This window comes from Ceratotherium simum, chromosome 17 (assembly GCF_057802395.1).
Source record: "Ceratotherium simum simum isolate JZ-2026a chromosome 17, ASM5780239v1, whole genome shotgun sequence".
Lineage (NCBI taxonomy): Eukaryota > Metazoa > Chordata > Mammalia > Perissodactyla > Rhinocerotidae > Ceratotherium > Ceratotherium simum.
In genome coordinates, this window is record NC_141916.1 from 31,214,613 (window position 1) to 31,239,817 (window position 25,205).

Genomic DNA, 25,205 nt, shown 5'->3' on the forward strand with positions numbered 1-25,205 from the left:
TATTTACAAACTAAGTGAAGAATGTCTGAAGAATATTTTATGAAGGAACTTATTTTTCTACTCACTCTTTCCCCCAAAGAACTGTTAAATGACTCCAGATAATTCTTTCAAACAAGAGTGTTAAAACAAGCCTAGAGGCAATAGGTTTTAGGTGCCTAAAGATAGTCTTACTGATACAAGAAATTGAAAACAGTTGTCTTTATTTGCTTTGTATTAAAAGGAAGGAAAAAACAGCAAAAGAAATATGCCATTTATGAAAAGAGCAAAGCATGGTTAAAATGAACCTTCCAAGAAAGGGGAGGGGAGGGAAAGAAACAGGTATGGCTATAAAAGGGCGACATGAAGGATCCTTGTGGGGATGGAAATGTTCTGTATCTCGACTGTCTCAATGTCAATATCCTGGTTGTGATATGGTGCTTTAGTTGAACAACATGTTACCACTGAGGAAAACTAGATAAAGGCTACATGGGATCTCTCTGTATTATTTCTTGCAACTGTATGTGAATCTACAATCATCTTAAAATTAAACATTTAATTAAGAAAGAAAAGAACACACACACACACACACACACATAATGAACTTTCCTAATTATAGGAAAGAACAGTTATCTCCACCCCCTAAGTTTCCATACACAATAACTTTGGCTAGACCAGTGGTTCTCTACTCTGGCTGCACATTTATTCCCTGGGTGACCTCAAACTGCCAGGAGGACTGAGAATCACTGAGCCTCTCCCCATTCCTTATTTACTCCTCCCCAGGGGAATAGGAGTGACTAGTTGGACACGTGAGTTGGGGAGAATAAACAGCTCAGCCCTTCCCCTACCCTTTCTAGACCCTTGTCTTGCAGAGAGTGGGTCTGCTCTCCTCCATGGACCTGTATTCTACTGGGAAGCCTGTGTTATTCAACTGGGCCAGTGACTAGTGGATAAGTCTGAGAAAAGCGTGAGCATGCCCACTTGGCCATGTCTTCCAGTCGGCTTTATTAAGGTAATATTTTGACCTTCATCTGTCTGACTTCTGTATCTCTCAGCTGATTCTGAATTCAAGAGGAAGAAAGGGACAATATTTATTAAGTACCTGGTAGCTGCAAGAAAAGGGTTTTCAGCTGATCTGAACTTTTACCCCAGGAACCCTGGGGATATGACCTTAGATTTGCCCTCTTGCCACTCTGCTCTCCAGAACGTAGCAAAGTAAGATAAATGTGGAATGTTAGCAGGTCAGATTGCACCTGGTTTACAGAAGCATTTATTGTGAAATCTCTGACTGATGAGTTGCAGCTGCACGGGGAGGCACGTGATGTGACTTGGCACTTATTCCTAGAAAGGCTGTGCAACAAGCGTGGGATACACACAGGTAGGGAATAGAAAGGGTGCCCTAAGGTGAAGTTGTGTGCACCGGGTTCAACCTCGTCTCTTGTGACTGAGCCCTGAGGAGTGGAGGAGAGTGGAAGCCGTACCTAACCTATTGCCAGATGTCAGAAGGTCTCTGCTGTTTGGCCATGGGCATTGTTTACTGTCTGTCTTTTAAAGCTAAGTAAACCGGTGTGGGGAACATACTGTAACTTGTGAGTCTTTTTATCAATATTGAACCTAGGGCCAACAGATATTGAGTAATACATGTAGCAAGCAGTCCAATAAAATTCCTACACTTGGTACCTGCTCTTCAGTAACCAGATAATTAAAGTTCTTTGTTAAATTCACCTAGTTGCAGTCATCTGTAGGTTAGCGCCTCTATCACTCATTCCAACCCTTATTTCAATTTTCCTTTCTTTTTTAGAGAAGCAGGAAAGCCAAAAACTTACCTTCTCAGATTTCCTTGTGGGTAGGGGTGGCCCCAGTGACTCATTTCTGGCTAAAGAATGTAAACTGGAATTTTCTGGTGCTGCCTCTTCCACGGCATTCTTCTTGCCCAGACACGTGTGATGCCTGAGGCTTAGCAGTCATTGCTGAGTATGGTAGAGAGCTAGACAGGAGTCAGGTTCCTTGACAGCACTGTTGAGCTACCATACCAGTGCTGGATTTCCCGTCTCCAGACTTCCTGGTGCACGAGACAAAGAGATCTTTTACTTCTTTAAGCAGTCAAGTGCAATCCTAACTGATATATTTATCAATCCCATTTCCATGTATGGTAGGTAGAATAACAGCTCCCTAAAGATGTCCATATCCTGATCCCTGAAACCTGTAAATACATTACCTTACATGGCAAAAGGGACTTTGCAGCCAGGATTAAGTTAAGGACCTCCAGGTGGGGAGAGTAGCCTGGATTATCCAGGTCGACCCAGTATAATCATAAACGTCCTTATAAGTAAAAGAGGGAGGCAGAGGGGAGGATTGGAGAAAGAGATGTGACAACAAAACCAGGGTCAGAAGAATGCTGTATTGCTGGTTTGGAAGAAGGACGAAGGAGGCCATGAGTCAAGGAATGTGGGCAATCTCTAGAAGCTGGAAAAAGAAAGGAACGCAGCCCTTCTAACACCGTGATTTTAGCCTAGTAAGGCCTGTGTCAGACTTCTAGCCTACCAAACCATAAGATAATAAATTTGTGTTGTTTAAGCCACTAAACTTACAGTAATCAGTTACAGCAGCAATAGAAAACTAATACACTATATTAAGGCCTTTTAATAACAAATTATAAGTCTAAGAAAATTGCTTCTTCTCAGTGCAAGACACCTCTAGTTTTTTCATCAAGGACAGGCAAAAAGAGACATCCCTTTTTTTTTTTTTTGGTGAGGAAGATTCGCCCTGATCTAACATCTGTTGCCAATCTTCCTCTTTTTGTATGTGAGCCTCTGCCACAACATGGCCACTGACAGATGGGTGGTATAGGTCTGTGCCCGGGAACCAACCCTGGGCTGCTGAAGCAGAGTGCCCCAATCTTAACCACTAGGCCACTGGGGCTGGCCCTTTATTTTTTAAGAATTAAAAAAATCCCCACAAACCTAGCAAAAGACTGATATTTTTATAGCCATGGTAACAAATAAACACCAATGCTGGTTTTAAACCTGTTTAATTGATCAGTGACAACTTGCTACAGTAAACACGTCTCAGTAACAGGAAACGAGCTTCTGTAACCCATGCTTCTAAGGCTTGTTTTCAACTACTCCTGCCTCAGTAACCAATATTTCCCAAGACAAACAATTCCCATAAATCCTATGTTTGCTTTGCTTAATGAGATTTTGTCTGATCAGTATAGGTTTTCCTTACTTAAATAAGCAGTAAATTCAGTTTCTAGGTTCCAGATTTGGGGTGATGGTCTCATCCTTTGCTATATTGCACATTCTTCTTAAGAAAAAAGAGATGTGTTCTTAACAAGGGGCAAGGAAAACACAAAGTACCAAGTTTTGGTACTAACTATTAAGTGAAGGGAGGTGGGAAAGTGGTATATGAGAATTTGTTTTAATTATATAAAGAAATAAGTATGTGTTTGTTTAAAACTTTTGATTTGTTCCTGTTTTTATTTGAAAAACAAAACCCCTAAAAATAAACTCACTCACTCATAGTCCCACCATCTTCATTTTTGAAATATTTAAAGAAGTAAAAGTCTTCCCTGATCTCCTTCTAACCAATCCCACTCAACAGAGATAATTGCCAATAACAATTTTATGTGTATCTTTTCAGATGTAAACCTAAGCACAGGGGTGTTTTTTGTTTTTTTGTGTGTATGAGGAAGATTAGCCCTGAGCTAACATCTGTTGCCAATCCTCCTCTTTTTTTTTTTTTTTTTTTGCTAAGGAAGACTGGCCCTGGGCTAACGTCCATGCCCATCTTCCTCCACTTTATGTGGGACGCCACCACACCATGGCTTGACAAGTGGTGTGTCAGTGTGCACCCGGGATCCGAACCTGCGAACCCCGGGCCGCTGCAGCGGAGCACACGCACTTAACCACTATGCCACCAGGCCAGCACCACACAGGGGTGTTATAAAAAGCCAATTTTAACCAATAGCCATGGTGTTGCTGGAGTCTTTGGGACATATTTTATACAGTTGGATATAGTTTAGTATTTTAACATGGTTGTGAGCTTCTTGATAACAGGAGCCATGATACATTTATCTCTGCATAACGCATTATGTTACTTAGTAGGTTTTCAACAAGTATTTATTGAATTAAGAACTAAACTTCTCTAATAAGATTCCATTTAATCTCTGGTATAAGAATTTAATACTTAGTCCTAATGGGATATAGATACAGGTACTGGGCCCAACTGCGGTAGACATTTTGGGATCTGAATGTTTCAAGTTCTAGGACAGTATTGCTCAAAAAGTGGTCAACTGGTGGTCCATCAAGTAGTCAAAAGAGTTTGGCCATGTCAGAGGAAAAAGCAAAGTAGTAATTTTGTTCACACATGGTTTATAAATGTGAAATTAAGATTACTACTTTTTACAGAAATCCTCTTATATTCTTAGTTTATTTAAAAAATAGATATGATTTTCACATGATTCAAAATTGGAAAAGGTCAAACAGCAAAAGGTCTCCCTCCAGCCACATCCCCTAGCCAGTACTGATCAGTTTGTTATGTATCCTTCCAGAGATATTTTATAATATACAAGAAAATACTTACATACACACAATTCTCTTTTTTTACATAAGTAGTTTAGGCTATATACTCTTCTGCACCTTACTTGTTACATGCAACAGTATGTCTAGAACAACCTTGCATATCAGTACACAAAGAGTGGCCTCATTCTTTTTTACAGTTGCAGAGAAACTTTTTTTTTTTTTTGTGAGGAAGATCAGCCTTGTGCTAACATCTGCCAATCCTCCTCTTTTTTTGCTGAGGAAGACTGGCCCTAGGCTAACATCCATGCCCATCTTCCTCCACTTTATATGGGACGCCGCCACAGCATGGCTTGCCAAGCGGTGCGTTGGTGCACGCCCGGGATCCAAACCAGCGAACCCCGGGCCGCTGCAGCAGAGCGCGTGAGCTTAACCGTTTGTGCCACAGGACTGGCCCCGAGAATTCTTGAATGGACACAAAGATATTTTTCAAATTACAAAGAAAGTCTTAATAAATAACTTTATACAAATGTCAGTTCATATGCATTTGAAATAACAAATAACTGCACAAATGTCAGTTCATACTCATTTGTATCTATCTGTAGGACAAATTCCTAGAAACATAATTGCTGAGTCAAAAGGTATGTGAATTTTGTAACTTTTAAAGTTACTGCCCAAATCACTCTTCATGGAGGACAATTTACCCATTCACGGAAATGAATAATGCCTGGTTTCCCATAGGCTCAGCGACACATTACATTATCAAATATATTTTCTTTGCTAATCAGAGAGTTCAAAAATGATCTCTCAGTGGGACATTAACTTGCATTCTATTGCGAGTGAAGTTAACATTTTTTCCATATGTTCGAGGCATCAGTATTACCTTTTCTCTGAATTGCCTGGTCACATGATTTGTCTATTTTTGTAATGAGTTGTTTTTTTCTTTAGTTATTTTAGGTGCTCTTTTATATTAGGATAATTAGCCCTTTGTGATACTGTATCAAATGATTTTCCTCAAGTTGCCACTGCCTTTTCGACTTAGTTTAGGGTAACTTTTTCCATGCAGGATTTTTAAAAATATGGGATTGCATTTCTCAAGCTTTTCTTTAGCAGCTTTTGAGCTTCTAGGAAATTATATTTAAATTTATGCAATGATTTATTCTATTACTTTGATAACTGCATTTTTGTTCTATTTTAATCTTTGATTACCTAAGATCTATCTTGATCAGGGTGTGAGACATGGATCCAACAGCTTTTTTTTTCTAAGATGACTATCCAGTTGTCCTCAAATATGCATTGCATAGTTCACTTTTACCCTAGTGCTTTAATAAATCACTTGATTATATATTCATTCATGGAGTTGGGTCTATTTCTGGACTCCATTCTGCTCTATTGCTATGTCTGTCTGTTTAGGCTCTAGCTCCATGCAGCTATAATTACAGCTTTAAAACAGGCTTTACTCTCTGGCTTGACTAGTTCTCTGTCATTTCTCTTCTTGATCAAACATGTTTGGGTTTTTTAATTTTATAAACTTTAGAATCAGTCTGTCTCTTAAAAAAAAATCCTTAGAACGAGGGGAGTGTGTTGAACACTAATTTAGAAAGAATTTTTAGTTTGATGATGTTGAGTCATCCTATCCTATGTTAAGTTATGCCTTTCCATTTGTTCAAACCTTTTGTTTCCCTTAATGAGTTAGAAGTTTTCTTTGTTCAGATTTTGCACACTTCTTGTTAGATTGATCCCAGGAGTTCCTTCTTTCTTGTTGCTATTGTAACTAGATCTTTTCGAACTGCTATTCTTTCTTTGTATGAAAATGAGTGTGATTTCTGAATATTAACTTCATACCAATCCATCTTAATTCTCTTATAATCTATAAAATTCTGTGTTTTTCTCTCAGACTTCCCAGGTATATAATCATATCATCTGCAAATAATTTATAAATTTAGCACTTCCATTCCCTCAAAATTATTTTTTTCATTTTTTGAAAAATTCTCTACTATATGATAAACTTGAAGCTTGGCAATATTTTTGAGATACATTAAAATATGATAAAATTCACCATTTTAAAATGTGTAAGTTAGTGATTTTTAGTATATTCACAAGGCTGTACAACCATCACCACTATCTAATTCCAGAACATTTTTGTCACCCCAAATAAACCCCATAGCCATTAATAGTCATTTCCCATTCTTCCTTCCCCCTAACCTCTGGTAACTACTAATCTACTGTCTATATGGATTTGCCTATTCTGGACATTTCATATACAATATGTGGCCTTTTGTATATAGTTTTTTTCAATAATGTTTTCAAGATTCATCCATGTTGTAGCATGTACCAGAACTTCATTCCTTTTTATAGCTAAATTATACTCCATCTTATGGATATACCACATTTTTCATCTGTTCACCAGTTGATGGACATTTGGGTTGTTTCCACTTTGTGGATATTATGGATAATGCTGCTATGAACATTTGTGTACAAGATTTTGTGTGGATATATGTTTTCATTTCTCTAAGGTATACACCTAGGAGAGGAATTGCTCAGTCATAATAACTCTAGGTTTAACTTTTTAAGGAACTGCCAAACTGTTTTCCACAGCTTCTGAACCACTTTTTTCCCCACCAGCAATGTACGAGGCTTCCTATTTCTCCACGTTCTCGCCAACATGTTATTGTCCTTTTTAAAGATTATTATAGCCATCATAGTGGGTGTGATGTGGTATCTCATTGTAATTTTGATGTGCATTTCCCTAATGATTAGTGGTGTTGAGCATCTTTTCATGTGTTTATTGGCCATTTGTGTTTCTTCTTTGGAGAAATGCCTATTCAAATCCTTTGTCCATTTTTTTAGTTGGGTTGTCTTTTATTGTTAAGTTGTTAAAGTTCTATATCCTTTCTAGATACAAATCCCTTATCAGATAGATATATAACTTGCAAATACTTATCCCATTCTGTAAGTTATCATTTCACTTTCTGGATCGTGTTCTTTGAAGCACAAAAATTTTTAATTTTATTAAAGTCCAATTTATCTATTTTTTGCTTTTGTTGCTGGTGCTTTTGGTGTCATATCTAAGAAACTATTGTCTAATGCAAGGTCACAAGGATTTATATCTATGTTTTCTTATATGGGTTTTACAATTTTAGCTCTTACATTTAGGTCTTGATCCATTTTGAGTTAATTTTTGTATATAGTATGTGGTACTTGAGTTCCAAATTCATTCTTTTATACGTAGATATCCAGTTGTCCCAGACCCATTGTCACCGAGTTGGGGCCTCGAGAAACTCAAAGGTGGGTTTGGAAGCAATCAATTGTTTTTCCAAGTTGTTTCTTTTCCTTTTGTATGTTAAGGAGATATAATCACCAGCCATCCTGAAACAGACCAAGTGAGGCACTCAAGGGAGATGTAACCACCAGCCATCCTGAAACCGACCAAGCCTCACCACAAGAGCTATGCCCATGACCTTTGCCTTATTTTTAATGCAAAGATCTCTCCAGGAGGAGCCTAGGCCTCATTATGTGGAAGCATGTTCTCCAACTGAACCAGTGTAAGAGAATACCCACCTCTCCCTTTTGAATATTTGTTCCCCAACCAAATAAAAGTTCCTGCTTTACTTTGTTTGGGGACTCCATGACTTTGGAAATGATTCCTCATGGCCTCCTATTTGCTGCCAATACGCTTTACTTTGTGAGACAACTTCCACTGGTGTAGAGTCTTATTTAACTCACCAGGAGGTGAGCCCGCTTGGTTCGGTATCACCATTTGCTAAAGATTATTTTTCCCCCATTGAATTATCTTGACACCCTTGTTGAAAATTAGTTAACCATAAGTGTATGGATATTTCTGGACTCCCAATTCATTCCGTTCATCTATATGTCTATCCTTATGCCAGTACCACACAGTCTTGATTACTGTAGCTTTGAAGTAAGTTTTGAAATGGGAAAGTGTGAATCCTCCAACTTTGAACTTCTTTTTCAAGATTGTTTTGGCTATTCAGGGTCCCTTGCAATTTTATATGAACTTGAGGACCAACTTTTCCATTTCTGAAAAAAAGACTATTGGAATTTTGACAGGAATTCTATTGAATCAGTAGATTAATTTAGGGGAGTATTGTCATCTTAACAATACTAGGTGTTCCAGTACATGAACACAGATATCTTTTTAATTGCAAGTCTTCTTTAATTTCTTTCAATGGTGTTTTGTTTTTTTTCAGTATGTCATCCACTTCTTTTATTAAATTTAAGTATTTTATTATTTTTGATGATATTGTGAATGGAATTGTTTTCTTAATTTCATTTTTGAATTGTTATTACTAGTGTATAGAAATACAACTATTTTTGTATATTGATCTAATATCTCTGCAACATTGCTGAACTCATTTATTAACCCTAATGAATCTGTGGATTCTTTAGGATTTCCTATACATATAGGATTATGTCGTCTGCAAATAGAGATAGTTTTACTTCTTCTTTTTCAATATAAATGCCTTTTATTTCATTTTCTTACCTAATTGCCCTGGCTAGAACCTCCAATACAAGGTTGAATAGAACTGACAAGAGCAGGCATCCTAGTTTTAGTATTTTTTTAACTTGTAGTTTTTCCCCAAATTATAAAGATAATTACATTATCTAGGAGAATGTTAGTGGAAATAGTAGTCATCATTTTCTTAACCTTTTATTAAAGAGAGTGCTTCTAATATTTTCCTATTGAACATAAGCTGTCTTGGATGTTAAAACAGATTCATGTTAAGGAAGTGTCTTCTATTATGAACATTTTTTTTTTTAATTGATGTTTTAATAGTTTATAACATTGTGAAATTTTTGGTTGTACATTTTTGTTTGTACATCACCATATACATGTCTTCCTTCACCTGTTGTGCGCACCCCCTACCCCCATTACCCCTGGTAACCACCATACAGTTTTCTCTGTCCATGTGTTGGTTTATATTCCACATATGAGGGAGATCATACGGTGTTTGTCTTTCTCTTTCTGGCTTATTTCACTTAACATAACATGCTGTAGTTGTTGATTATTTCTAATAGTTTTCTAATGGATTCTTTAGGGTTTTCTATATATAAAATCATGTCGTCTGCAAATGTGTCCAGTTTTCCCAACACCATTTATTGAAGAGACTTTCCTTTCTCCATTGTATATTCTTAGCTCCTTTGTTGAAAATTAGCTATCCGTATATGTGTGGTTTTATTTCTGGGCTTTCAATGCTGTTCCAGGTCCATCCATTTTGTTGCAAATGGGACGATTTTGTCTTTTTTATGGCTGAGTAGTATTCCATTGTATATATATACCACATCTTCTTGATCCAATCATCAGTCGAGGGACACTTGGGTTGCTTCCACTTCTTGGCTATAGTGAATAATGCTGCAATGAACATAGGGGTGCATAAGCCTCTTTGGATTGTTGATTTCAGGTTCGTTGGATAGATTCCAAGTAGTGGGGTAGCTGACTCATAGAGTATTTCTATTTTTAATTTTTTGAGGAATCTCCATACCATTTTCCATAGAGGCTGCACCAGTTTGCATTCCCACCAGCTGTGTATGAGGGTTCCTGTTTCTCAACATCCTCTCCAACATTTGTTGTTTTTTGTCTTGGTGATTATAGCCATTCTAACAGGCGTGAGGTGATATCTTAGTGTTGTTTTGATTTGCATTTCCCTGATGATTAGTGATGTTGAACATCTTTTCTTGCGCCTATTGGCCATCTGTATATCTTCTTTGGAGAAGTGTCTGTTCATTTCCTCTGCCCATTTTTTGACCAGGTTGTTTGTTTTTTTGTTGTTCAGTTGTGCAGGTACTTTATATATTATGGAGATCAACCCCTTGTCAGATGTATGTTTTGCAAATATTTTCTCCCAGCTGGTGGGTTGTCTGTTCATTTTGATTCTGGTTTCATTTGTCTTGTAGAAGCTCTTTAATCTGATAAAGTCCCACTTGCTTATTGTTTCTTTAGTTTCACTAGTCTGGATAGGCATGGCATCCGAAAAGATTCCTTTATGACCAATGTCGTGTATTATGTTGCCTATATTTTCTTCTATGAGTTTTATAGTTTCAGGTCTCACCTTCAGGTCTTTGGTCCATTTTGAGTTAATTTTTGTGAATGGTGATAGCAGATGGTCCACTTTCAGTCTTTTGCATGTGGCTGTCCAGTTTTCCCAACACCATTTATTGAAGAGACATTCCTTTCTCCATTGTATGTTCTTAGCTCCTTTGTTGAAAATTGGCTGTCCGTATATGTGTGGTTTTATTTCTGGGCTTTCAATTCTGTTCCATTGATCTGTGTGTCTGTTTTTATACCAGTACCATGCTGTTTTGATTACTATTGCTTTGTAGTATGTTTTGAAGTCAGGGATTGTGATGCCTCCAGCTTTGTTCTTTTTTCTTAGGATTGCTTTAGCTATTTGGGGTCTTTTGTTGCCCCATATGAATTTTAGTATTCTTTTTTCTATTTCCGTGAAGAATGTCATTGGGATTCTGATTGGGATTGCATTAAATCTGTAGATTGCTTTAGGTAATATAGACATTTTACCTACATTCATTCTTCTAATCCATGTGTATGGGATGTCTTTCCATTTCTTTATGTCATCATCGATTTCTTTCAATAATGTCTTGTAGTTTTCATTGTATAGGTCTTTAACCTCCTTGGTAAGATTTATTCCTAGATATTTTATTCTTTTGATGTGATTGTAAATGGTATTATCTTTTTGAGCTCTCTTTCTGTTAGTTCATTATTAGCATACAGAAATGCAACTGATTTTTGTAGATTGATTTTGTACCCTGTGACTTTGCTGTAGTTGTTGATTATTCTAATAGTTTTCCAATGGATTCTTTAGGGTTTTCTATATATAAAATCATGTCATCTGCAAATAGTGAGAGTTTCACTTTTTCGTTGCCTATTTGGATTCCTTTTATTTCTTTTTCTTGCTTAATTGCTCTGGCCAAAACCTCCAGTACTATGTTGAATAAGAGTGGTGAGAGTGGGCAACCTTGTCTCATTCCTGTTCTCAGAGGAAGGGCTTTCAGCCTTTCCCTGTCGAGTATGATGTTGGCTGTGGCTTTGTCATAGATACCCTTTATTATGTTGAGTTACTTTCCTTCTATACCCATTTTGTTAAGAGTTTTTATCATAAATGAATGTTCTATCTTGTCAAATGCCTTCTCTGCATCTATTGAGATGACCATGTGGTTTTTATTCTTTGTTTTGTTGATGTGGTGTATCACGTTGATGGATTTGCAGATGTTGAACCATCCTGTGTCCCTGGTATAAATCCAACTGGATCATGGTGTATGGTCTTTTTATTTTTTTTTTTTTAAGATTTTATTTATTTATTTATTTTCCCCCCAAAGCCCCAGTAGACAGTTCTACGTCATAGTTGCACATCCTTCTAGCTGCTGTATGTGGGACGCGGCCTCAGCATGGCCAGAGAAGCGGTGCGTCAGTGCGCGCCCAGGATCCAAACCCGGGCTGCCAGCAGCGGAGTGCACACACTTAACCGCTAAGCCACCGGGCCGGCCCGGTATGGTCTTTTTAATGCATTGTTGTATTCGGTTTGCCGATATTTTGTTGAGGATTTTTGCATCTATGTTCATCGGTGATATTGGCCTGTAATTTTCCTTCTTTGTATTGTCTTTGTCTGGCTTTGGTAGCAGGGTGATGTTGGCCTCCTAGAATGAGTTAGGAAGTGTTCCATCTTCCTCTATTTTTTGGAATAGTTTGAGAAGGATGGGTATTAAATCTTCTTTGAATGTTTGGTAAAATTCACCAGAGAAGCCATCTGGTCCTGGACTTTTATTTTTTGGGAGGGTTTTGATTACTATTTCAATCTCTTTACTTGTGATTGGTCTATTCAGATTCTCCATTTCTTCTTGGTTCAGTTTTGGGAGGTTGTATGAGTCTAACAATTTATCCATTTCTTCTAGATTGTCCAATTTTTTGACATATAATTTCTCATAGTATTCTCTTATAATCCTTTGTATTTCTGTGGTATCTGTTGTAATTTCTCCTCTTTCATTTTTCATTTTATTTATTTGAGCCTTTTCTTTTTTTTCTTAGTAAGTCTAGCTAAGGGTTTGTCAATTTTTTTAATCTTCTCAAAGAACCAACTCTTTGTTTCATTAATCCTTTCTACTGTTTTTTTGGTCTCAATTTCATTTATTTCTGCTCTGATTTTTATTATTTCTCTCCTTCTGCTGACTTTGGGCTTTGTTTGTTTTTCTTTTTCTAGTTCTGTTAGGTGTAATTTAAGGTTGCTTATTTGGGCTTTTTCTTGTTTGTTAAGGTGGGCTTGTATTGCTATGAGTTTCCCTCTCAGGACCGCTTTTGTTGCATCCCATATGATTTGGTATGGCATATTTTCATTTTCGTTTGTTTCCAGATATTTTTTGATTTCTCCTTTAATTTCATCAATGATCCATTGCTTGTTCAGTAGCATGTTGTTTAATCTCCACATCTTTGTCACTTTCCCAGTTTTTTTCTCGTAGTTGATTTCCAGTTTCATGGCATTATGGTCTGAAAAGATGCTTGTTATGATTTCAATCTTCTTAAATTTATTGAGGCTTACTTTGTTTCCCAACATATGGTCTATCTTGAGAATGTTCCATGCATGCTTGAGAAGAATGTGTAGTCAGCTGTTTTTGGATGGAGTGCTCTGTATATGTCTACTAGGTCCATCTTGTCCAGTTTTTCATTTAAGTCCGCTGTTTCTGTATTGACTTTTTGTCTGCATGATCTATCCATTGGTGTAAGTGGGTATTATGAACATTTTTGATTCAAAAGTAGACATTAAAAGTTTTTATCAAATTCTTTTTCAAAGTCTATAGAGTTGATCTTCCTTAGATCTATTCATAAAATATATGTCCAAATATTTAATCTTTCTTGTATTCCTGAAATAAACCCCATTTTGTCATGTTATTCTTTTAAGATATTGCAGGATTCCTTTTCCTAATATTTTATTTAGTATTATTTCAGCAATATCTATAAGTGAGATTAATGGGCAGTTTTTTTCGCTATAGTCTTTGTCAAATTTAGTATCAAAATTATTCTGCTTCATATAAAGAATTTAGAAGGTTTCTTTCTTTCTCTATGTGCCAGAATAAATTAAATAATTTTGAAACTATCCGTTCCTTAAAGGTGCAGCATAACCATCTATGAGAAGCCCCTGGTGCTTTTTGGGGGGATAGCTCTTTGTACTTTCTTTTATGGTAATTGATTTGTTTAGACTTTCTGTTTCTTTTGAGATCAGTTTTGGTAAATTACAGTTTCTTAGAAAAGAATCCATTTCATCTAGAATTTCCAAATTATTGCATCAAGTCTATTTTTGCTTTTTTTCTTAATTAACTTAGTTAAAAGTTTATTTTTTTTAGGCACTCAGCTCTTGGGTTACTGATTTCTACCATTTTTTGTTTTCAATAAAGTAGTTTCTACTTTTATTTTTTTAATCTCTTCTCTCTGCCTTCTTAGATTTATTTGCTGATCTTTATTTACCTTCATTTGGATGCTTACTCCATTTGTTTTCATTCTTTCTTATTGGTTAATATACTGAAATTTTCTAGCTGCTTTGTGTTTTTTTCACCTGTGGATAAGACCGAGTTTGGAATATTTGTAGTGCTGGATTCTAGGATATGTTTGTATCAGCATGATCTGGAATATATGCAATTTATATCTGCTTAGAAACCAAAATCATTTCAGCAGGCACTGATAGCCATTGACCAGGCTGGTCAAACTTCGTGCTTGACATAATTTTAATCAGCTAAAGGACAGATAGGCCCTGAACTTTATGCAGACTCTCTGCACTGTAACTTGTTTGCCCCATCTCAGACCCAAACTCCACCCCATGTGCCTAACCACCGACTACAATTTCCTGCCCTGATGTTCCTGTTTTTGCAATACTCGACACAGTTCGTTAAGTTCAAGAACCCCCCTAGCAATTTTAGTACACCCTTTCCTCTTTCCACTGCCACCTGTCCTGGTCTCTACATATAAAAGCTTTGCTTGCCCACTCCTTCTCAGAGAAGTTTCTGGCTTAGTTTTTGAGTGTCTCCCTATTGAAGTAGTCTCCCTTAATAAAGTCATGCCTTGCTAATGTCCAGACTTGCATTTTTGCTTTGATACCAGAAGAGTTTGAAAGACACTTTGATTCGTAGAACTCCACTAATTTTTGGATTATAATTTTGCTGCAAGTGATTTTTGCTTATTAAATAGTATATTTACATATGTAGTAGGTTTTTGGAATCTCCTAGTACAATCTCTATCTATTCTGAACAAATCCACGTCAATATATCTGCTATTGTGGCATATTATGAAAGTATTTAAAATATAATGTTTCCTCTGAACATTTCCCCTTTAGCAGTATCACATAGGTTCTGATATGTAACATTTTTATTATTGTTGTTTTCTAAATAGTTTTCAATTCCATTTGGATTTTCCTCTTAGGCCCAAGAGCTGTTTAATGTGAGTTGTTTTATTTCCAAGCGGGTAGGGGCTTTTGATTCCTCGTTATGCTATTGCCTTCTCATTTTATTGCGTCACTACTAGAGAAAGTTGTTGTAATGTTTTATCTTTTTGGAAATTATTGCGATGTCCTTTTTAATTGGGAATATAAATAGGAGGTATATTCTTTGTTTTCAGAATCACAGAATTCGACATATATCAATTAGCTCTACCTTATTAATTATTGTTATTTATGTCTACTATATCCTTTTCTTTTTTTGTGTGCTTTGTTATGGACTGAGGAGGTGAATTAAAGTATCCTGCCACTAACGTGTCTCTGTCTACTTCTGTGTACCTTAACTTTTGCTTTAAGGGCTCTGCTTATATTGATGCTATGCTATTTGTACATACATATTCATAACTGTTATCTCTGAATTGCAGATGAGCACATGAAGTGCCCTTCTTTGTCTCATTTAATGCTTTTTGTCCTGAACTCAGTCATATCTGAAATTAAGGTTGTGACCACTCTTGTTTGCATTGACATAGTCTGGTTTACCCATTCGTTTATCATTTCTCTATTTTCATTTTCTATCTTCTGCATGTCTTAGTTTTAGGTTTTTCTTTTTTTATGGTGTAGGAGTATTTTTGTTTTGTGTCCAATATGACTTTTCCCCTTTTACAGGATGAGTTTAACTCATTTATAATTGTTACAATGATTTACAATTATTAATATGAAAAGTATGGTTAGTCACGGTTATGTCATGTTATTTTGCATTATGATTCATGTTTTCAAGGTTAAAAAATAATTTCCTGTGTGAGATTTTGCTTGGTTACGTGTGCCTTTCTTCTGATGTTTATGAATGTTTGTATTTTTGTTTAATGTCTAATCTTCTCTTTTTTTAGACAGTATTATAAATGTCCTATTCTGAACAATAATTAATTTAGTAGCTTTCCTCTTCCTTCCACCTCTCCTTTCTCTCCACAACTTCCCAATATTAATTATCTTTCTTAATGTTTATCTTTCTGTTTAATAACAATAATACTCACGTTGTGTTAGTCTTACTTCTCAGCAGTCCTTATGCTGCTATCTAATTTATGCTTTCTAATCATCTCTTGTTTGATAAAATTTGTCCACTGACAGATTTTTCAAGTGAGGTAATGGAAACAGTACCCCTAAGGTCTTATGTTTTCAAAACTCTTTGCCTTTATACTTAAGCAACAGTTTGATTGGATATAAAATCCTGGGTCACACCTCTTTCTTTGAGGATTTTGTCTGTATTGCTCTGTCTACAGTGTCTTCTAGAAATGAACATTGTGGAGAAATCTGAAGTCAGCCTCAGTTTTCCTCATTATAAATTGTTGTCCTAAAAAAATAAAACAGCCAGCTATTTTACCAGCAAAATGGGTTTATTTGGGAATAGGAGAGGAATTGCAATTCGGGACAAGCAAGCAATAACAAAAGCCATAGGCAAGTCCAGCAAGCAATGGAGAGGAATGTTATTTTACAGAGAAAAAAGAGAAGTTGAGTGTGGTTGTTTTGAACTAAAGTCCACGGTAGAAAGTGCGAGTTCAGGATGGTGATGGTTTCTCATTGGCTGAGTTGCTGGGATAGTCCGTTTCTTATTGGGGATGCGATGTACATCTCCTCCTGTTGGGGTCTGTAATTGACATTCTTCCTGCTGACCACTTCTTTCTGATGGGGGATGTAATTGACAATTTTTCCTGTAATTGACATTGATTGATAGTGATTGATAGTGCATGAGAGCTCCCCTCTGGCCTCCTGACTCCACTTTAAATGAAGTTTCCTTTATTCAGTTTCATAAAGGGATTTATTTTCTTTGACTTTCAAAGAATGCTTTATTTTTGAAATGTGATAATTGTATGAGGACATCTATTGATGTTGACCATGTGGGACCACTTAAAAAAAATTATATATATATATATATATATATATATATATATATATATATATAAGGGCATATGTAAAAGGGCATATATATGTATTTATTTTCATTTTTCATTTATTTTCATTTCATTTCATATATTTATTCATTTTCAGACTCGTCTCCTTTTATTTCTGCAGTTTTTTCTTGAGTTATATTTTTAATTTTTTTTCCTATTCCATTTTTTTTCTTCTTTGCTTTCAATGTCTAGATTTCTGGTTTTCGTCAATTCTGGCAAATTCACAGCCATTATCTCTTTATATATTGCCTCTTCTCCTATCTCATTATTCTTTCTATTTGGAACTCTATCTAAGTATTTGATCTTCTCATTCTGTCTTCTATATCTTTTAACCTTTTTTTCTTATTTTCCATTTCCTTGTTTTTCTTTACTGCATTCTGGATCAGTTCTTCAGATGTATCTTCTGGTTCACAAATTCTCACTTGAGTTATCTAATCTAGTTAATCCCTCCACTGAGGTTTTTTCTGCTGCCAACAATTGTATTTTTTATTTCTGGTTTCTTTTGGGTTGTTCCCAAAACGTTTCTGTTCATTCCTGAGTGTTTCTAGTTGAATGTTCACTTTTTTAATTGCATACTTTATTTAAACACTTCACATATAGCTGTTTTATGTTATATGTATGTAATTATAATTCTAATACTTGAAATCTTTGGGGGATCTGAATCTGTTTCTTGTTTCTGCTGACTCTCACTCATGGTTATTGCCTTCTTGTGTTTTTGGTAATCTTGTTTGTGAGTTCATAGCTTAATCATAATCTGTGGGAGTCCTCTGAACCAAACTTGGAGAGCTCTGCACCGAAGTTTGTGTCTACTTCTGTCAGTAACCAAAACCACTTCACTCCTCCTTGGGGTTTTTGGCTTAGAGTGTCCCAGATTCAGCTTGTCCACATGGCTGTCGTTCCAAACTTTGGTAACCACAACAGTTGTGTTGCTATAGCAATACTTCCTTAGGCAAACACTGTACTTCCTGGCTTCCTGCCCGTCCAAGCGGCTTCCTGTTGCTCTGGCTCTCCACTGTTTTCCAAGCCAGCAGGAATTTGGCTTATGACGCAGTATTTTGTTTATGAGTTAGTTTGACCTTGACTTCTCCCCAGCCAATGGAGAGAGGCCATGACAGTGATATTCACAATGCAAAGTCTCTCTTCTCCCCTACTGTAACAGATACAGACTATTTTCTGCAAATAGAATTTGTCCATGTGATACATAGGTTGCTGCACTTTCTCTGCTTCTTGGAACCATATGGGGTCCAGGGAAGCTCCTGCAGCTAACCTGTGAATCTCATTCCTGCCTTTGAAAGAAAAGATTCAGCCTCTACACAAGAGATTTAAGTTATGTCTTTAGCCTTCAAGCAGTATACTTTGCTACTTAACTCTAACCCTGACCCAAATCCAAGTCCAAACCCTAAATTTAGTGAGATGTTTCTAAAATCTGCGCTCTTAACATCCTCCCATACTCCACCCTTCCCGTTTATTTTGTAATTTAGGGATTTGTCTCATAGTTTGTTCTTCTCATTTTGGTTGTTATTTTGGGGTGATTACCTCCCCAAAAGGAAAAATGCTAACCTTATACTACTGTCTTCAAATCTTAAGTCCCAATACATTCTTTGTGATCATTTTATTTTTGAAGATACCACATGCACTGTAAAAACTGGCAGTTTGTCTCCACTAATATTCCATTACCAGGTGCAACTCATCTTGGTTTAAAATATTTTCACAACATTTTAATTTTTCTTGTGGTTACTATTGTGTGGCCTTATATCTCCAATGTTTAAAAAAATTGTTATCAAGGACTTTGAAAGTGTTTTGTTAGAGCAAAAACATAATGATGAAAATAGTAATGTAAATATTCAAGTTCAGAACTTTATAAATGTAAAAAATGAACAGGACCACCATTGTTAGATAAGTGAAGAGGCAAATGTGATAATTTCATAGAAACAAGTGAAAAAGAAAAATATGAATAGAAGTGTGAGAGTGGATATCCGAAAATTAGCAATCCAGTTATTTTTTTTTCTCACTGTGTTATCTTCTAAGAAACTTTGTCAAGTTTTGGCATGAAGTTAATGATGCTTTCATTTCAATTTCTAACAAAACACTGTGACCTCTGGTAACCCAGTTAAATTTTTCATTACTAAAACAAACAGAATGGTACAAAATTAAACAATTATTTCTGCTACAGTCAGAAAGATGCCCAAACTACAGATATTTTATTCAAAGTTGCACTCCTTATGTACTAAAACAGTTAGTTCTCACTGTTGTCAAAAGGTTTGTAAAAACCAGCTGCAAAGTTATTAAAAATATGCTCAGAGAGAAAGCTAAATAAGCTACTAGCAAAGTTCCACCATCAACTTATTTGGCATTGTGTAATGTCAATGGCATCCAATGTGAAAGAGGAATTACTGTCCTGTTTGTATGCTAGCAAATATTCTGTTCAGAGCTGGATGAAGCCACTAATTACTAATATGCAGAAAATGAATCAGTTCTTGGCATATGTGGTATATGAGGGAGAAGTACTAGAGGACTTTTTGTTCTGCTCATTACTAAAATCCAATGCTTCAGGAAAATCTATTTTTTATTTAGATAATCACTATTTTGTGAGCCTTAACATAGACTGGAAAAATGTCTGACCACAAGCCCAGCAGTGTGAGCTGCGATGGGAAGGTGCCAGAGAGACCAAAGAAAAGACCCCGAGTTGGCTGTGTGAGACATAAGTGTTTGCTGGGAACTTGCATACGGGGAGTCCAGGAGTGGCCGGCGGGACAGAGTTGCGCACCGCTACTGCGTACAGAGAGACGGTTGCTTAAGTAGGCAGGGGAACAAAGGTTCCGTGCTTCCCAAGACAGACTGCCCTTACATGACCAGCATTCCAAGGACCAGTAGCTCACGTGCAAGGACTCTGTGTTCCTTCAAGACGTGATGTTCTTTGAGATAAGCAGATCCGTGTTGGCCAGGCCCTGGATTGTTGAAATACCAGATGGTTGGCGTCATGACTTGAAGGAGGCCAGGGGGACAGATGGTTACTATAGGGCATGTAGGTTATTGCCGGGCAAGCGAGACCTTACAAAAGGGTATGCTGGGTTCAGTTCTGATGGTACACCAGCTAACTACATGTAACAATGAAAGGTGCACTTTAAAGACAATGCATGCATTGCTTCATAAAGAAGAATGGGTGGTCAGTAATATGCCTCCTGAGCTCATTTGAAGGCAACTGTAAAAAAAAAAAAATGTGAATAAACCAAATGGTGGCCACTGAGCACTCAACTCCCCAGTGTGTTTTGTAAAGCCAGTCGGACTTCTACCTGCTTCCCCTAATCTCTTATCAAAGTTGCCAACCATCTTTGTCTTGCCAAATCTAATAATTAGTTCTCTGTCCAAATCACAGTTGATCTCTTAGCAGAATTTGATCATTCCTTTCTCTTTGAAACATTTTCTTCTCTAAGCTTTCCTGAAACTGCACTCTCCTATTTCCCGTCTTCATCACTGGCTGCTCCTTCTCAGTCTCCGTTCTAGTACCTACGGCCTTGCCCATCTTCTAAATATCAGCATACTCTAGAGCTGGTCCTTGACACTTCTCTTCTTTGTCTACACTCTTTCTCTATGTTATCTCAACCAGTCCCACGGCTTTATAACAACCATATGCTACAGATTCCCAAATGTTTATCTCTAGCTCTGCTCCCCTCTCTAAACTCCAGATTCATCTATCCAATTGTCTTTTTGACTTCTCCACTTGGATGTTGAAAAAGCTACTCAAATTTAATATATCCTAAAGATAATTTTGTTTCTCCCCTCCAAATCATGCTCCTTCTGCATTCATTGCCATCTCAGTTAACAGCACCACCATCTTCCCTATTGCTTCAGCCAAAAACCCATGAGACATTCCAACTGGTGGTCCTGGTTTCTCTTGTTTCACTACAACTTATTCTCTACAGACAGGGTACTCCACACAGTATCCAAAGCAATTGTTTCCTATTTATGCTTTTAAATCTATGAAATATATTTCACATATGGAAGAGTATATACAATATATTATAAAGTAAATATCCATGGATCTACACACAAGTTTAGAGATGGAACGCCATATGCAAAAGAATGGTGTTGGACCCTCTACCTCACATTATATACAAAAATTAACTCAAAATGGACCAAAGATCTGAATGTAAGAGCTAAAACTAATACTCGTTGAAGAAAATATAGAGATAAATCTTTGTGTCCATGGATTTAGCAAATATTTCTTAAATATGACACCAAAAGCACAAGCAACCAAAGAAAAACATAGATAAATTGAACTTCATCAAAATTTTAAACTTTTGTGCTTCATAGAAATGGAATACTTTCAGTACCTCAGAGGGCTACTTCCTGTTGACATCTCTTCCCTTCCTGTTGAGATAACCACAATCCTTATTCTTTTTTTTTCTGATCATTCTCTTAACTTCAGTTTTACCACGTGTATACATGCCTAAAAATATAGTTTAGTTTTATTAATCTTGCAATTATATAAATGGAATCCCACTATATATATTCTTTTATGACTTGTTGCTTTTTGCTGAATATTACGTTTGTGAGCCTCATCCATCCTGATGGATATAGCTGTAGCTCTGTGTAAAATTTCATAATATAATATACCATAATTAATACCATAGATTATGCTATTCATGGACCTTGGGGTGTTTTCAATTATTACTAGTGCTAGAATGAACGTTATGATACATATCTCTTGGTACTTACATGCAAGAGTTTCTCTAAGATTTATATCTAGGAAAATATAGATATTGGACTGTTTAATAAACATGAAAGTGCACATCCTCAATTTTCCAAAATGGTTATACCAGTTTAACTCTCTGACCACCAGAGGATGAGTTTGTGTTGATATTGTCAAAGTTCTTTTGTGATGTCAGATTTTTTTCCCCCACTTTTACCAACCTGGTGGCTTATACAGGTATTTATTGAAAGGTTTTAACATGTATTTCCCTGGTTGGTTAATGAGATTCATTTTTCAAAATTCATTTTTCATTCATTTTTTATATGTTTATTGACCATCTGGATTTCCTCTTTTAGGGAACTGCCTACTCAAGCATTTTGCTAATTTTCTGACTGCGTTTTTTGTCTTTTATCGTATTGATTCATAGGAGTACTTTTTATACTCTAGAGTACTTTTCTATACTTTTTTTATACTCTATAGCCTTCTTCAGTTATTCGTACTGCAGGTATTTTCCCCAAATTTATGGCTCCAAATTGATCTGTTAAAAATGCCTGTCAGATCTTGTCATATCCTTGTTTAAAGACTTCCAGTGACTCTCAACTGCACTTAGCTGTAAAATCTAAACTTTCCTGATCCTCAAGGCCTTATACGATCTAGTCCCTGCCTGCCTCTTTGGCCTTATCTCCTTCCTCCCTAAGCTCCAGCAACACTGGCTTTCTTTTTCTTCCTTAATTATGTGTGTGAGAGAGACTTGAGCTTCCCTGCCCTGCGCAGTTTTGGACAAGTGCCAGTTCTTAGCAAAGGCTCGCTTGCACCTCTGCAGGAAGTTAGAGAGGCCCAGCCGCAAGGTGCGTAACACTGGCCCTCATAAAACGCTTTCTTGCAGTTGCGTAAGACCAGAAATGAAATAAAACAGCAAAAATAATCTCAACCACAAAAGAAGACAGAAACTAACCGGGGCAACGTCTATTGTCAAAGCTTGCATCCAACGGAAAATTACCAGCTTAAGTAATATACCAGATGTCACGTGCAAGGAGAATTATATAAGCCACAGAAGAAGCCCTTCAGATGAGTAGGTCCTACCTCCTACTGGTTGCAGGTCTGTTGGAGGCCATACTTGCTGAGTAGCTTGAAGCCTATGAAAACTGTGCATTCCTGGGAAAGAAGCACCACCAGGGAACATCACATCTGAAAATATAGGGTATTTCTCTATCTTTTATTAGGAGTTCTGAAATTGAGTTCCATACCCTTTGTTAATAGATGAACTGTGACTAAGCTCTGCTCTGAGAATTCTCCACTGAATCTGACCCAGTGAATCAAATAAATCTTGTGACTCATACCGAGTTTGTCTAGTCTCAAGGCATTTGTGTTTACTGTTCTTTTCTTAAATAACAGCATTGAGATATCATTCATATGCCATACAATTCACTCATTTAAAGTATACAATTTAATAGATTTTAGTATATTCACAGAGTTTTACAACTATCACCACAAACAATTTTAGAACATTTTCATCAGCCTAAAAAGAAACCCTGTACCCGTAAGTGATGTGTTTGCTCTTCTTTATACCTGGACTGTTAGTTCCCAGATTTCATAAGACCGAACACCACTTCTTGACAAGACTCAAGTAAAACATTCCCATCTCTAGGAAGGTCATCTTACCTTAATGATCTCTAGGAATATCATTACTGTGCAAGAAATGGGGGATAGAGGTGGGTATGGTGGTCTGGGCAGGCAGAGACCTGCAGTGCCCACTCCAATTGCACAGAAGACTGGGCGAGAAACAAGGAGCCACTCCTCCATGCTCTGGACAGGAGTGGAGGCAGGGGTTAATATTAGGGTTGGGGGCATTTCCTTTGTGTATATAAGGAGAGGCCAGGCAAACCCTTGTATATGTTCTTCCGCTCAAAAGATATTAAAAACCAAAATAATCCCTCAGTCCAGAGTGAGTATACGTTGTCATACCTCTCCTCTCACATATTTAGGTGGGAGGGACAAGCCAGCCCCATTTGACAGATGGAGAAATTGAGACTTAGTAAGGAGAAGCCGTTTCCTCAGGGTTGTGCATCACTGCAGCAGTAAGGCCACAAGCAGACCATACGCCTTTTCCCTCAGGAACAATTCACATTACAGTTCGCTGAGCACCCAGCCTAAGCCTCTCTATAACATGGGTTCCATAAATAGGAGTTGTTCACCCTATCCCCTTTCTAGGCTCCTCTGAGAGGCCCTCCTGTTAGAGAAGGAGGGACTGAGAAGAGAAGTGACTGGCAAGGAATAACAGAGCAGACAGGCTGAGGGCTGCCTCAGGAGCTCTGATTCTAATCATAATAATAGCCAATATTTATGGAGTACTTCCTATGTGCTAACTCCTCTTCCAAGACCTTTACACATAGTATCTTTTTCCATCCCCTGGCAACCCTATAAGTTATATGCTACAAAGCCACAATCCCTTATCTGTAATTTGGAAGCCCCAAAATTTTGGAAACCAATAGACTTTTCCTATATTTGCTGCCCAAACTCTTTTGGTGGCAAAATTAGTCCTGAAGAGGTGTGAGGCTATTTAAATTATTATTTCTTATTTATAAATTTTAAAAATCAGGGAAAAAAAGCATGAATATTCATACCTTTATTAGTTTTCTATTGCCATGTAATAATATTACTACAAACTTAGTGACTTAAACCAACACACATTTAATATCTCTATGTATATGTTGGTCAGGAGTGCAAGCTGGGTCCTCCGCTTAGGGTCTCACAGGCTTCAATCAAGGTGTCAGCTAGGGCTGCAGTCTCATCTGGGTTCAAATGGGGAAGGATCCACTTCCAAGCTCACTCATGTTATTGGCAGAATTCAGTTTCTCAAGGTGGTACAGCTGAGGGCCTTAGTTTATTTTGGGGGGTTGGTTTTTTTTGTTCATGTTTCTTTGTATTTTTTGCCACCTCTCAGCCAGAGGCTGCCCTCAGCTCTTAGAGGCTGCCCACATTCCTTGCTATGTGGGGTCTGCTACCATGGCCATTTCCTTCCGCAAAGCCAGCAAGGGGGAGGGGGAGCGAGATTGATTCCAGCAAGATGGATACTACAATCTTATATAACAGAATCATGTACATATAATCACACACGTCTTATTATCTTTGCTGTATTCTTTCAGTTAGAAGCATGTCACAGGTCCTGCCCACACTTGAAGGGACAGGATCACATAAGCGAGTGAACACCAGGAAGTGGGGATTGTGGGGCAGTCTTAAGCGTGTGTCCACCATAATACATTCTTTCAGTGCAGATATATTACTGTTTGATTATGCCCTTGGGCCTCAAGGGGGTGTCTCACAATATCTGGTATATGCACCATAAGAGCTTCCTAAAATCCTGAAATTTTTAAATTCTGAGACATATCAGTCCTCATGGGTTTTAGATAAAGTACTATATTACTATCCTCATTTTACATGTGAAGAAATTGAGTTACCAAGGAGTTAAGTGACTCAGTCTAAGGAAAACTCACTTCCCTGTTTCTCCTCTACTCTCAGTACTCCACTACTCCAGTACTCCACTTCTGAGTTTTCCACACATCAAGCCATTCTGTGACACCAGCTGGGTATCCTACAATTTAACTATTTCTGACAC

The 25,205-nt window shown here is 37.1% G+C and overlaps 1 long non-coding RNA gene across 1 annotated transcript in view; it reads left to right on the top strand.

Moving 5' to 3' along the window:
- Positions 1 to 907: 907 nt before the first annotated feature.
- Positions 908 to 25,205, top strand: part of LOC147914767 (uncharacterized) — a 35,144-nt gene continuing 10,846 nt past the window's right edge. The window contains exon 1 of the long non-coding RNA XR_015554973.1: positions 908 to 988. This is a non-coding gene — a long non-coding RNA (uncharacterized LOC147914767). The remainder of the gene's footprint in view (positions 989 to 25,205) is intronic.